We start from the raw sequence: 15634 nt of genomic DNA on the forward strand, positions 1-15634 counted from the left end.
TGTATGACGTCATTGGTAGTCAAGGACCCTCCCCCACTGACCACCATGTTTCTGGGTTTGCCGAGTGTTCAGTCCAAGGCTTTCGCTTTTTCATACATATAGATCTGTGTCCTTGAGGTTTTCACGTTACGCCCTACACGATATTTCAGTGAACAACTTCATCAGCGTCTCACAGACTCAACCATGTTTGATCCTGTTCTACAGTGTTTGAGTTTGCACTTTTAAGTTCTCTTTATACTATGGGGAGCATCAGCAGACTTATACACCTTTTACACCAGAGCTAAAACCTGGGTTATTGCAGGGATAACCCAGGTAGCTTCTTGGTGTAAAAGGGGACAGGATGGTATTCCTGGGTCGAGTGACCCGGCATTCCGACCCAGGTAACTTGCAGGGTTTAACACGGGAATAACCCATGAAACCCTGCAGGTCACGGTGACCTGGATCGTGCCACTTGCCTGCCAATTGGTCGGCTTCAGTGGCGCTTGGAGATGATGTCATCTCCAGACGTCCACTTCAATGCTGGAAAAGCCGGCTCTGGTGTGAACGGCACCGACTCGGGAATATCTTGGGTCAGCGCCGGGAAAATTCCGGGTCTGATCCGGATTGGATCCCTGTTCTGACCTCCGGGTCTGACACAGAATTTTGGTATAAAAGCGGTATTATATACATTCTGTTACGCTGTTTTTTCTTTGTTCTTGTATTTTTCTTGCATGATTTTTTTTTCTTTTTGCACACACGTAAAATACACATAGTAATGTTAAACTGTACGATTTTTTTTTTTTAAAGTTAAAATACTCTTATATTAATTAAAAAATATTTGATTGGGTTTAACTTTTTTACTACTGCAAAAAAACAAAACAAAACAAAAAAAACAGCCTCCTTCCCCTTAATTTTAATGTGAACACCAAATGTGAACCCCACACACCAGCTTCGTTGCTGGTGTGAATTGGGGGCCCTAGTCTAAATCGGGGGGGGGGATCCCTAGCCGAATGTGCCACAGAACATGTTGGGCCGCAAAGTGAAATTAAAAGTTTCATACTTCTGAAGCCATGGAAAATACACTCCAGGGACAGGAAGACAAGTTTGGGCTCAGTGCAAACGTTCCCTCTCTCCAGCCCATTACCCATGAATTCTGCAGAAGAACAATCGGAAATCTCACTAGCAACAGACAGTATTTGTAATATTCCTTCATGGGTAGAAAAAAAGCTGCCACTATGTATAGCTTGGAGCATATTAACCTTCTCTGCTGAGCTTACAAACATTTAATTAAAGTTCCTGAACTCCGCAAGCAGACGGAACATTGGTTGACATTTTTGACATTTGAAAAGAACTTTGAGGTTTGAAAAGCTCAAGAACAAAAGCGTAAATATCAGCCTATAACAAAAAAAGAACAAAAAAGAAAGAAGATATCAGACATTATTCTTTAATTGCCTTTTCTGCAGAGGGTTAGGCTTTGAAAGTCAGTAAACAGGCTGTTCTGCTACACGTTGGGCACAGTAGAAAACATCTTCACTCATCCCAGCTGTGTTCTTCTAACCGTGTGGGCACTGGGGTGAAAGCAATCAATCTGCTGATAATTATCCTTCATCTCATCTAATACCATCTCCTGACATTTTCTCTTGCAGAGGGGAAGGTTCAGGCAATTAAGATGGGCTACTCCTGCCAAATTATAGGACGATTGGCACCATATGGCAGCAATTGAGTTCCTAAGACGACCATGAGTGTCGAAATTGATCCTATCTTCAATAGGCTCATTATTATACAGAAATTTTCATCATTTAGGGGACTGCGTCATATAAAAAGATGGCGTAATATGGTTTGCTGCTATGTAGGTTATAATAATCATGCTGGTTGGTTTATCCAGTCACTGCCGGCAACCGTTCCCAATATCCAGGGACAGTCCCAGATGAGCAAGATTTGTCCAAGGAAAGACAAAATATTAAATCAGCTCTAGAGAACAATATTTCACATTCAGTATACTCCATATAATCCTCCATTCATGGACCATTCGCAACCTGAGTAAGGACTGTTATTCCAAACCTCTATGCCCCACATAATCCCTCTACACATAATTGCCTACTTTTGAAAAAGCATGTCAGGGAGATTGTGAAAGCACCGCCTATGAGCGCGGCGGTAATGTGGACGTGTACTGCTACGTCTGAGAGGCGTGTCATACATGTGATAGGTGTGTACTGTTACATCTGGGAGACGTGCTATAAAATGTACTTAAATGCGCCCAAAATCAGTTAGTAAGATCTATTTGTTGATGAAAACACACTGATACTTTTCAAAAAATACCTGTAGCCATAGAGATCACTGTGCCTTATACCCAATGCAGGAAAATTATACTAATGATCCCATTTGAAGCAGTTTTTATATATATATATATATATATATATATATAATTATATATATATATATATATATATATATATATATATATATATATATATATATCTATCACACAGATAGATGATGCCCTTATTTTGCGCTGTGATGTATGGAAATTGCTGCACCTCAAGTGGAACCCCAGTTATTGGGAACAAAACACAATAAACATACAAACAATATTTAGAGGGCGCAATAATGATTGAATGTTATTGCTCCAAATTTTTTATAAATGAAAGTCCAATATTGTCCTTTTAAATGAGACTCTTCTCTTCTATAAAAACTTCAACATAATTGATAGAAGATTCCATAGGCTCCGAAAAGTAAGTTCCTAAAAAAGACCCACTCACCAAAAGAAAACACCCAAGAAATGGCCCAATGGCCTACTATCAGGTATGGTAAATAATTAATTTATTAAAACAATTTTCTGTCAAATTGACATAAAACATTGATACATAAAAATTGCTTACACAATTAATTTCCCATTGGTTATAACAGTGGAAGATTGACTTTTAGTTGTCCTTCTGTTATCCCTTATAGGGTGATTTTCCAAAGCAGGTTTCTCCCTTCTGACCAATGAATTTTAAGAATCACAATCACAACTAAAAGACAGGCGTCGATATGCTGATGCCTGTCGTTAAACATACGTCGGGAGCCGGCGCCAGGCCCCCCCAATCGAAGGGACACCGTGCGCCGAGTGCGGATATCCACTGGGGGGGGAGGGTTAGGTTAAGAGTTCCCGGGAGGGACCTTGGGTAAGGACCCCCCCCGGGGGGTTAGGTTTAGGCTAGGGGAAGGGGGGGTTTGCGTTAGGCACCCCCGGGGGGTACTTAGGGCTAGGCACCCCCCGGGGGACTTAGTTTTAGGCGGCAGGGAAGGGGGGATTACGGTTAGACACTGGGGGGAAAGGTTAGGGTTAGGCACCCCTAAGGGAGGGTTAAGGGGTAGAATTATGTTAGTATATATCGGGATTTCCTCCTCTGCCGGGATGCATACCTCACAACTTTTTATCCTCCCAAGGAGGGACAGGTCGCGCGCCGCAGGCGCTCGCGGACGAAAAGGGGGCGTTTCCACAAAAGGGGCGGGGTCTACTGAAAACAGGGCGAAGCCTCAAGGCTTCCCCCGTTTTTGTCACTAAGGGGGCGTGCCCAGCACTCTCCGAGATGCTGGGCAGCCCCCAGGCAGTCCTAGTGCATGAGAACAGATGATGTGCGTATGCGCACTGCAACTGTTCCCCTCCTGCGCATTCGCTGCTCTGCTATACAGTATGTGCTCTCCCCAACTTCCTCCCCACCGCGGGACACAAAAAAACTGGACTGTCCGCTGGATTCGAGACAGTTGGGTGGTATGGGGATGCTGCTGTCGGGATTCCAACCGCCGGGCATGAGTCCGGCGGTAAATCATAAAGATTCCAATTTAGGGGGTGGGAGCCAGTTTTCAACTAGTAATTGTGCAACTCCACCCACCACCATACATAACCCAGATGTAAGGCATCCCCATCCCCCCTCCCCCCGGGACATACACTTCTCACCTGGCTGTCCAGGTGAGTAGTCTATGTTCAGGGGTGTTTCTAGAGAGGAGGGGCCCGTGTGCAGTCTCTGGAACAGGCCCCCTCCTCTCCACCTGGCGACCGGCAGCGCACCGAGCTGTGCGTGGCCAGCGCCGGAGTTATAGACTCTGGGCACTAGAGTGCGCCCAGAGTCTATAGTGTATGCACAGGTCACCGGGAAAATGGCAGCCGCGGCCATTTTCCAGTCGTTTAACAGCGCCGGACCCCCGCGCCGACGTGGGACTCCGGAGAGGTAATATTATAGGTGCAGAGTGTGCGGTGCGGGGCTACCCTGGACTCAGGAGCCCATGTTCCCCGCACACCCTGCAGCCATTATAGATACGCCCCTGTCTATATATCCGTTTAGGAGTTGTGAACTGGGTTGTCCATGACCCGGCGGAGGGGGAAGTACCGAAGTGTCACCCCCTGTGCTGGCACCTGTGCACGCCTATGAATGTATATATGTGATTTTAACTACATTCAATGAAAATGTAATGATGGAGCTTATTATAATGCACCACACACTCTACTTACCCAGAGGCACATGACACATGCTTACACACGTGACCTGAAGCAATCAGTGTGTGTTATGTCATATGCCCATGATGTCAGTAACAATATTCTATGGTCATATAACCAACAAACAACATGGCGGCCGCCACAGCAGCGACACTTACACTCAGTAAATGATGCCTGGACGTGCTCATTACGTATTCTATGACCTGAAACGTATAGCGTCACCCACAATGGTTGTCCCGGGTAACGGGCGGTTGTTTACTGGCTGGACAGAGATGGCGGCGCTGTGTGCAGCCGGGAAGAGGTAACCGGGGTCCCGTAATAGGTCATCAGTAGCCGCGGCTCCGGGCTGGGTGTGTCCGAGGGGGACCAGTGAGGGGATACTGGCTGTATAAGGATGGAGGTGCTGGGGTGGAGGGATAGTGAGGGGATACTGGCTGTATAAGGATGGAGGTGCTGGGGTGGAGGGATAGTGAGGGGATACTGGCTGTATAAGGATGGGGGTGCTGGGGTGGAGGGATAGTGCGGGGATACTGGCTGTATAAGGATGGGGGTGCTGGGGTGGAGGAATAGTGAGGGGATACTGGCTGTATAAGGATGGAGGTGCTGGGGGGGAGGGATAGTGAGGGGATACTGGCTGTATAAGGATGGAGGTGCTGGGGTGGAGGGATAGTGAGGGGATACTGGCTGTATAAGGATGGGGGTGCTGGGGTGGAGGGATAGTGAGGGGATACTGGCTGTATAAGGATGGGGGTGCTGGGGTGGAGGGATAGTGCGGGGATACTGGCTGTATAAGGATGGGGGTGCTGGGGTGGAGGAATAGTGAGGGGATACTGGCTGTATAAGGATGGAGGTGCTGGGGTGGAGGGATAGTGAGGGGATACTGGCTGTATAAGGATGGAGGTGCTGGGGTGGAGGGATAGTGAGGGGATACTGGCTGTATAAGGATGGGGGTGCTGGGGTGGAGGGATAGTGCGGGGATACTGGCTGTATAAGGATGGGGGTGCTGGGGTGGAGGAATAGTGAGGGGATACTGGCTGTATAAGGATGGAGGTGCTGGGGGGGAGGGATAGTGAGGGGATACTGGCTGTATAAGGATGGAGGTGCTGGGGTGGAGGGATAGTGAGGGGATACTGGCTGTATAAGGATGGGGGGTGCTGGGGTGGAGGGATAGTGAGGGGATACTGGCTGTATAAGGATGGGGGTGCTGGGGTGGAGGGATAGTGAGGGGATACTGGCTGTATAAGGATGGGGGTGCTGGGGTGGAGGGATAGTGAGGGGATACTGGCTGTATAAGGATGGAGGTGCTGGGGGGGAGGGATAGTGAGGGGATACTGGCTGTATAAGGATGGGGGTGCTGGGGGGGAGGGATAGTGAGGGGATACTGGCTGTATAATGATGGAGGTGCTGGGGTGGAGGGATAGTGAGGGGATACTGGCTGTATAATGATGGAGGTGCTGGGGGGGAGGGATAGTGAGGGGATACTGGCTGTATAAGGATGGGGGTGCTGGGGTGGAGGGATAGTGAGGGGATACTGGCTGTATAAGGATGGGGGTGCTGGGGTGGAGGGATAGTGAGGGGATACTGGCTGTATAAGGATGGGGGGTGCTGGGGTGGAGGGATAGTGAGGGGATACTGGCTGTATAAGGATGGGGGTGCTGAGGGTGGAGGGATAGTGAGGGGATACTGGCTGTATAAGGATGGGGGGTGCTGGGGGGGAGGGATAGTGTGGGGATACTGGCTGTATAAGGATGGGGGTGCTGGGGTGGAGGGATAGTGAGGGGATACTGGCTGTATAAGGATGGGGGTGCTGGGGGGGAGGGATAGTGAGGGGATACTGGCTGTATAAGGATGGGGGTGCTGGGGGGGAGGGATAGTGAGGGGATACTGGCTGTATAAGGATGGGGGTGCTGGGGGGGAGGGATAGTGAGGGGATACTGGCTGTATAAGGATGGGGGTGCTGGGGTGGAGGAATAGTGAGGGGATACTGGCTGTATAAGGATGGGGGTGCTGGGGTGGAGGGATAGTGCGGGGATACTGGCTGTATAAGGATGGGGGTGCTGGGGTGGAGGAATAGTGAGGGGATACTGGCTGTATAAGGATGGGGGTGCTGGGGTGGAGGGATAGTGAGGGATACTGGCTGTATAAGGATGGAGGTGCTGGGGGGAGAGGGATAGTGAGGGGATACTGGCTGTATAAGGATGGGGGTGCTGGGGGGGAGGATAGTGAGGGGATACTGGCTGTATAATGATGGAGGTGCTGGGGTGGAGGGATAGTGAGGGATACTGGCTGTATAATGATGGAGGTGCTGGGGGGGAGGGATAGTGAGGGGATACTGGCTGTATAAGGATGGGGGTGCTGGGGTGGAGGGATAGTGAGGGGATACTGGCTGTATAAGGATGGGGGTGCTGGGGTGGAGGGATAGTGAGGGGATACTCGGCTGTATAAGGATGGGGGTGCTGGGGTGGAGGGATAGTGAGGGGATACTGGCTGTATAAGGATGGGGGTGCTGGGGGGGAGGGATAGTGTGGGGATACTGGCTGTATAAGGATGGGGGTGCTGGGGTGGAGGGATAGTGAGGGGATACTGGCTGTATAAGGATGGAGGTGCTGGGGGGGAGGGATAGTGAGGGGATACTGGCTGTATAAGGATGGGGGTGCTGGGGGGTGGGAGGGATAGTGAGGGGATACTGGCTGTATAATGATGGAGGTGCTGGGGTGGAGGGATAGTGAGGGGATACTGGCTGTATAATGATGGAGGTGCTGGGGGGGAGGGATAGTGAGGGGATACTGGCTGTATAAGGATGGGGGTGCTGGGGTGGAGGGATAGTGAGGGGATACTGGCTGTATAAGGATGGGGGTGCTGGGGTGAGGGATAGTGAGGGGATACTGGCTGTATAAGGATGGGGGTGCTGGGGTGGAGGGATAGTGAGGGGATACTGGCTGTATAAGGATGGGGGTGCTGGGGTGGAGGGATAGTGAGGGGATACTGGCTGTATAAGGATGGGGTGCTGGGGGGGAGGGGATAGTGTGGGGATACTGGCTGTATAAGGATGGGGGTGCTGGGGTGGAGGGATAGTGAGGGGATACTGGCTGTAAAAGGATGGGGGTGCTGGGGGGGAGGGATAGTGAGGGGATACTGGCTGTATAAGGATGGGGGTGCTGGGGGGGAGGGATAGTGAGGGGATACTGGCTGTATAAGGATGGGGGTGCTGGGGTGGAGGGATAGTGCGGGGATACTGGCTGTATAAGGATGGGGGTGCTGGGGTGGAGGAATAGTGAGGGGATACTGGCTGTATAAGGATGGGGGTGCTGGGTGGGAGGATATGCGGGGATACTGGCTGTATAAGGATGGGGGTGCTGGGGTGGAGGAATAGTGAGGGGATACTGGCTGTATAAGGATGGGGGTGCTGGGGTGGAGGGATAGTGAGGGGATACTGGCTGTATAAGGATGGAGGTGCTGGGGTGGAGGGATAGTGTGGGGATACTGGCTGTATAAGGATGGGGGTGCTGGGGTGGAGGGATAGTGTGGGGATACTGGCTGTATAAGGATGGGGGTGCTGGGGTGGAGGGATAGTGAGGGGATACTGGCTGTATAAGGATGGGGGTGCTGGGTGGAGGGATAGTGAGGGGATACTGGCTGTATAAGGATGGGGGTGCTGGGGGGGAGGGATAGTGTGGGGATACTGGCTGTATAAGGATGGGGGTGCTGGGGTGGAGGGATAGTGAGGGGATACTGGCTGTATAAGGATGGGGGTGCTGGGGGGAGGGATAGTGAGGGGATACTGGCTGTATAAGGATGGGGGTGCTGGGGGGGAGGGATAGTGAGGGGATACTGGCTGTATAAGGATGGGGGTGCTGGGGTGGAGGGATAGTGCGGGAGATACTGGCTGTATAAGGATGGGGGTGCTGGGGTGGAGGAATAGTGAGGGATACTGGCTGTATAAGGATGGGGGTGCTGGGGTGGAGGGATAGTGCGGGGATACTGGCTGTATAAGGATGGGGGTGCTGGGGTGGAGGAATAGTGAGGGATACTGGCTGTATAAGGATGGGGGTGCTGGGGTGGAGGGATAGTGAGGGGATACTGGCTGTATAAGGATGGAGGTGCTGGGGGGGAGGGATAGTGAGGGGATACTGGCTGTATAAGGATGGGGGTGCTGGGGTGGAGGGATAGTGTGGGGATACTGGCTGTATAAGGATGGGGGTGCTGGGGTGGAGGGATAGTGTGGGGATACTGGCTGTATAAGGATGGGGGGTGCTGGGGTGGAGGGATAGTGAGGGATACCTGGCTGTATAAGGATGGGGGTGCTGGGTGGAGGGATAGTGACGGGGATACTGGCTGTATAAGGATGGGGGTGCTGGGGGTGGAGGGATAGTGTGGGATACTGGCTGTATAAGGATGGGGGTGCTGGGGGTGGAGGGATAGTGAGGGGATACTGGCTGTATAAGGATGGGGGTGCTGGGGGGGAGGGATAGTGAGGGGATACTGGCTGTATAAGGATGGGGGGTGCTGGGGTGGAGGGATAGTGAGGGCGATACTGGCTGTATAAGGATGGGGGTGCTGGGGGGGAGGGATAGTGTGGGGATACTGGCTGTATAAGGATGGGGGTGCTGGGGTGGGAGGGATAGTGAGGGGATACTGGCTGTATAAGGATGGGGGTGCTGGGGGGAGGGATAGTGAGGGGATACTGGCTGTATAAGGATGGGGGTGCTGGGGGGGAGGGATAGTGAGGGGATACTGGCTGTATAAGGATGGGGGGTGCTGGGTGGAGGGATAGTGCGGGGATACTGGCTGTATAAGGATGGGGGTGCTGGGGTGGAGGAATAGTGGGGGATACTGGCTGTATAAGGATGGGGGTGCTGGGGTGGAGGGATAGTGCGGGGATACTGGCTGTATAAGGATGGGGGTGCTGGGGTGGAGGAATAGTGAGGGGATACTGGCTGTATAAGGATGGGGGTGCTGGGGTGGAGGGATAGTGAGGGGATACTGGCTGTATAAGGATGGAGGTGCTGGGTGGAGGGATAGTGTGGGGATACTGGCTGTATAAGGATGGGGGTGCTGGGGTGGAGGGATAGTGTGGGGATACTGGCTGTATAAGGATGGGGGTGCTGGGGTGGAGGGATAGTGAGGGGATACTGGCTGTATAAGGATGGGGGTGGAGGGATAGTGAGGGGATACTGGCTGTATAAGGATGGGGGTGCTGGGGGGGAGGATTAGTGTGGGGATACTGGCTGTATAAGGATGGGGGTGCTGGGGTGGAGGGATAGTGAGGGGATACTGGCTGTATAAGGATGGGGGTGCTGGGGGGGAGGGATAGTGAGGGGATACTGGCTGTATAAGGATGGGGGTGCTGGGGGGGAGGGATAGTGAGGGATACTGGCTGTATAAGGATGGGGGTGCTGGGGTGGAGGGATAGTGCGGGGATACTGGCTGTATAAGGATGGGGGTGCTGGGGTGGAGGAATAGTGAGGGGATACTGGCTGTATAAGGATGGGGGTGCTGGGGTGGAGGGATAGTGCGGGATACTGGCTGTATAAGGATGGGGGTGCTGGGGTGGAGGAATAGTGAGGGGATACTGGCTGTATAAGGATGGGGGTGTTGGGGTGGAGGGATAGTGAGGGGATACTGGCTGTATAAGGATGGAGGTGCTGGGGGGGAGGGATAGTGAGGGGATACTGGCTGTATAAGGATGGGGTGCTGGGGTGGAGGGATAGTGTGGGGATACTGGCTGTATAAGGATGGGGGTGCTGGGGTGGAGGGATAGTGTGGGGATACTGGCTGTATAAGGATGGGGGTGCTGGGGTGGAGGATAGTGAGGGGATACTGGCTGTATAAGGATGGGGGTGCTGGGGTGGAGGGATAGTGAGGGGATACTGGCTGTATAAGGATGGGGGGTGCTGGGGGGGAGGGATAGTGTGGGGATACTGGCTGTATAAGGATGGGGGGTGCTGGGGTGGAGGGATAGTGAGGGGATACTGGCTGTATAAGGATGGGGGTGCTGGGGGGAGGGATAGTGAGGGGATACTGGCTGTATAAGGATGGGGGTGCTGGGGGGGAGGGATAGTGAGGGGATACTGGCTGTATAAGGATGGGGGTGCTGGGGTGGAGGGATAGTGAGGGATACTGGCTGTATATGGATGGGGGTGCTGGGGTGGAGGGATAGTGCGCGGGATACTGGCTGTATAAGGATGGGGGTGCTGGGGTGGAGGAATAGTGAGGGGATACTGGCTGTATAAGGATGGGGGTGCTGGGGTGGAGGGATAGTGAGGAGGATACTGGCTGTATAAGGATGGGGGGTGCTGGGGGGGAGGGATAGTGAGGGGATACTGGCTGTATAAGGATGGGGGTGCTGGGGTGGAGGGGATAGTGAGGGGATTACTGGCTGTATAAGGATGGGGGTGCTGGGGGGAGGGATAGTGAGGGGATACTGGCTGTATAAGGATGGAGGTGCTGGGGGGGAGGGATAGTGAGGGGGATACTGGCTGTATATGGATGGGGGTGCTGGGGTGGAGGGACTAGTGAGGGGATACTGGCTGTATAAGGATGGGGTGCTGGGGTGGAGGGATAGTGAGGGGATACTGGCTGTATAAGGATGGGGGTGCTGGGGTGGAGGGATAGTGTGGGGATACTGGCTGTAGTAAGGATGGAGGTGCTGGGGTGGAGGGATAGTGCGGGGATACTGGCTGTATAAGGATGGAGGTGCTGGGGTGGAGGGATAGTGAGGGGATACTGGCTGTATAAGGATGGAGGTGCTGGGGTGGAGGGATAGTGAGGGGATACTGGCTGTATAAGGATGGGGGTGCTGGGGTGGAGGGTTAGTGAGGGATACTGGCTATATAAGGATGGGGGTGGAGGGATGGTGAGGGGGATACTGGCTGTATAAGGATGGGGGTGCTGGGTGGAGGGATAGTGAGGGGATACTGGCTGTATAATGCTGGAGGTGATGGGGTGGAGGGATAGTGCGGGGATACTGGCTGTATAAGGATGGGGTGCTGGGGTGGAGGGATAGTGCAGGGATACTGGCTGTATACAGGATGGGGGTGCTGGGGTGGAGGGATAGTGAGGGGATACTGGCTGTATAAGGATGGGGGTGCTGGGGTGGAGGTTAGTGAGGGGATACTGGCTATATAAGGATGGGGTGGAGGGATGGTGAGGGGATACTGGCTGTATAAGGATGGGGGTGCTGGGGTGGAGGATAGTGAGGGGATACTGGCTGTATAATGCTGGAGGTGATGGGGTGGAGGGATAGTGCGGGGGATACTGGCTGTATAAGGATGGGGGTGCTGGGGTGGAGGGATAGTGCAGGGATACTGGCTGTATAAGGATGGGGGTGCTGGGGTGGAGGGATAGTGAGGGGATACTGGCTGTATAAGGATGGGGGTGCTGGGGTGGAGGGATAGTGAGGGGATACTGGCTGTATAAGGATGGGGGTGCTGGGGGGGAGGGATAGTGTGGGGATACTGGCTGTATAAGGATGGAGGTGCTGGGGTGGAGGGATAGTGCGGGGATACTGGCTGTATAAGGATGGAGGGTGCTGGGGTGGAGGTATAGTGAGGGGATACTGGCTGTATAAGGATGGGGTGCTGGGGTGGAGGGGATAGTGAGGGGATACTGGCTGTATAAGGATGGAGGTGCTGGGGTGGAGGGATAGTGAGGGGATACTAGCTGTATAAGATGGGGGGTGGTGGGTTAGTGAGGGGATACTGGCTATATAAGGATGGGGGTGGAGGGATGGTGAGGGGGATACTGGCTGTATAAGGATGGGGGTGCTGGGGTGGAGGGATAGTGCGGGGATACTGGCTGTATAAGGATGGGGGTGGAGGATAGTGCGGGGATACTGGCTGTGTAAGGATGGAGGTGCTGGGGGGGAGGGATAGTGAGGGGATACTGGCTGTATAAGGATGGGGGTGCTGGGGTGGAGTGATAGTGCGGGGATACTGGCTGTATAAGGATGGGGGTGCTGGGGTGGAGGAATAGTGAGGGGATACTGGCTGTATAAGGATGGGGGTGCTGGGGTGGAGGGATAGTGAGGTGATACTGGCTGTATAAGGATGGGGGTGCTGGGGGGGAGGGATAGTGTGGGGATACTGGCTGCATAAGGATGGAGGCGCTGGGGGGGAGGGGATAGTGAGGGGATACTGGCTGTATAAGGATGGGGGTGCTGGGGGGAGGGATAGTGAGGCGATACTGGCTGTAGTAAGGATGGAGGTGCTGGGGGGGAGGGATAGTGAGGGGATACTGGCTGTATAAGGATGGGGTGCTGGGTGGAGTGATAGCTGCGGGGATACTGGCTGTATATGGATGGGGCTGCTGGGGTGGAGGTATAGTGAGGGGATACTGGCTGTATAAGGATGGGGGTGCTGGGGTGAGGGATAGTGAGGTGATACTGGCTGTATAAGGATGGGGGTGCTGGGGTGGAGGGATAGTGAGGGGATACTGGCTGTATAAGGATGGGGGTGCTGGGGTGGAGGGATAGTGAGGGGATACTGGCTGTATAAGGATGGGGGTGCTGGGGTGGAGGGATAGTGAGGGATACTGGCTGTATAAGGATGGGGGTGCTGGGGTGGAGGGATAGTGAGGGGATACTGGCTGTATAAGGATGGAGGCGCTGGGGTGGAGGGATAGTGAGGGGGATACTGGCTGTATAAGGATGGGGGGTGGAGGGATAGTGCGGGGATACTGGCTGTGTAAGGATGGAGGTGCTGGGGGGGAGGGATAGTGAGGGGATACTGGCTGTATAAGGATGGGGGTGCTGGGGTGGGAGTGATAGTGCGGGGATACTGGCTGTATAAGGATGGGGGTGCTTGGGGTGGAGGAATAGTGAGGGGATACTGGCTGTATAAGGATGGGGGTGCTGGGGTGGAGGGATAGTGAGGGGATACTGGCTGTATAAGGATGGGGCTGGTGCTTGGGGTGGAGGGATAGTGACGGGGATACTGGCTGTATAAGGATGGGGGTGCTGGGGTGGAGGGATAGTGAGGGGATACTGGCTGTATAAGGATGGAGGTGCTGGGGTGGAGGGATAGTGAGGGGATACTAGCTGTATAAGGATGGGGGTGCTGGGGTGGAGGGATAGTGAGGGGATACTGGCTGTATAAGGATGGAGGTGCTGGGGTGGAGGGATAGTGAGGGGATACTGGCTGTATAAGGATGGGGGTGCTGGGGTAGAGTGATAGTGCGGGGATACTGGCTGTATAAGGATGGGGTGCTGGGTGGAGGAATAGTGAGGGGATACTGGCTGTATATGGATGGGGGTGCTGGGGTGGAGGGATAGTGAGGGGATACTGGCTGCATAAGGATGGAGGCGCTGGGGGGGAGGGATAGTGAGGGGATACTGGCTGTATAAGGATGGGGGTGCTGAGGTGGAGGGATAATGAGGGGATACTGGCTGTATAAGGATGGAGGTGCTGGGGGAGAGGGATAGTGAGGTGATACTGGCTGTATAAGGATGGGGGTGCTGGGGTGGAGGGATAGTGAGGGGATACTGGCTGTATAAGGATGGAGGTGCTGGGGTGGAGGGATAGTGAGGGGATACTGGCTGTATAAGGATGGGGGTGCTGGGGGGGAGGGATAGTGAGGGGATACTGGCTGTATAAGGATGGAGGTGCTGGGGGGGAGGGATAGTGCGGGGATACTGGCTGTACTGGCTGTATAAGGATGGGGGTGCTGGGGTGGAGGGATAGTGAGGGGATACTGGCTGTATAAGGATGGAGGTGGAGGGATAGTGAGGGGATACTGGCTGTATAAGGATGGGGGTGCTGGGGTGGAGGGATAGTGAGGGGATACTGGCTGTATAATGATGGAGGTGATGGGGTGGAGGGATAGTGCGGGGATACTGGCTGTATAAGGATGGGGTGCTGGGGTGGAGGGATAGTGCGGGGATACTGGCTGTATAAGGATGGAGGTGCTGGGGGGGAGGGATAGTGCGGGGATACTGGCTGTATAAGGATGGGGGTGCTGGGGTGGAGTGATAGTGCGGGGATACTGGCTGTATAAGGAAGGGGGTGCTGGGGTGGAGGAATAGTGAGGGGATACTGGCTGTATAAGGATGGGGGTGCTGGGGTGGAGGGATAGTGAGGTGATACTGGCTGTATAAGGATGGGGGTGCTGGGGTGGAGGGATAGTGTGGGGATACTGGCTGCATAAGGATGGAGGCGCTGGGGGGGAGGGATAGTGAGGGGATACTGGCTGCATAAGGATGGGGGTGCTGGGGGGGAGGGATAGTGAGGGGATACTGGGTGTATAAGGATGGAGGTGCTGGGGGGGAGGGATAGTGAGGGGATACTGGCTGTATAAGGATGGGGGTGCTGGGGTGGAGTGATAGTGCGGGGATACTGGCTGTATATGGATGGGGGTGCTGGGGTGGAGGTATAGTGAGGGGATACTGGCTGTATAAGGATGGGGGTGCTGGGGTGGAGGGATAGTGAGGTGATACTGGCTGTATAAGGATGGGGGTGCTGGGGTGGAGGGATAGTGAGGGGATACTGGCTGTATAAGGATGGGGGTGCTGGGGGGGAGGGATAGTGAGGGGATACTGGCTGTATAAGGATGGAGCTGCTGGGGGGAGGGATAGTGTGGGGATACTGGCTGTATAAGGATGGGGGTGCTGGGGTGGAGGGATAGTGCGGGGATACTGGCTGTATAAGGATGGGGGTGCTGGGGTGGAGGGATAGTGAGGGGATACTGGCTGTATAAGGATGGGGTGCTGGGGTGGAGGGATAGTGAGGGGATACTGGCTGTATAAGGATGGAGGTGCTGGGGGGGAGGGATAGTGAGGGGATACTGGCTGTATAAGGATGGAGGTGCTGGGGTGGAGGGATAGTGTGGGGATACTGGCTGTATAAGGATGGGGGTGCTGGGGTGGAGGGATAGTGAGGGGATACTGGCTGTATAAGGATGGGGGTGCTGGGGTGGAGGGATAGTGAGGGGATACTGGCTGTATAAGGATGGGGGTGCTGGGGGGGAGGGATAGTGTGGGGATACTGGCTGTATAAGGATGGGGGTGCTGGGGGGGAGGGATAGTGAGGGGATACTGGCTGTATAAGGATGGGGGTGCTGGGGGGGAGGGATAGTGAGGGGATACTGGCTGTATAAGGATGGGGGTGCTGGGGTGGAGGGATAGTGAGGGGATACTGGCTGTATATGGATGGGGGTGCTGGGGTGGAGGGATAGTGCGGGGAT

The 15634-nt window shown here is 54.1% G+C and overlaps 1 protein-coding gene across 1 annotated transcript in view; it reads left to right on the forward strand.

Annotated features, from left to right (window-relative positions):
* The first annotated feature begins 4666 nt into the window (after positions 1-4666).
* Positions 4667-15634, forward strand: part of UBXN10 (UBX domain protein 10) — a 54309-nt gene continuing 43341 nt past the window's right edge. Inside the window, exon 1 of the mRNA XM_088466289.1 lies at positions 4667-4757. The gene's annotated coding sequence lies outside the window, so the exon portion shown is untranslated. The remainder of the gene's footprint in view (positions 4758-15634) is intronic.

Source organism: Taudactylus pleione, unplaced genomic scaffold (genome assembly GCF_031769625.1).
Source record: "Taudactylus pleione unplaced genomic scaffold, aTauple2 ptg002751l, whole genome shotgun sequence".
NCBI lineage: Eukaryota > Metazoa > Chordata > Amphibia > Anura > Myobatrachidae > Taudactylus > Taudactylus pleione.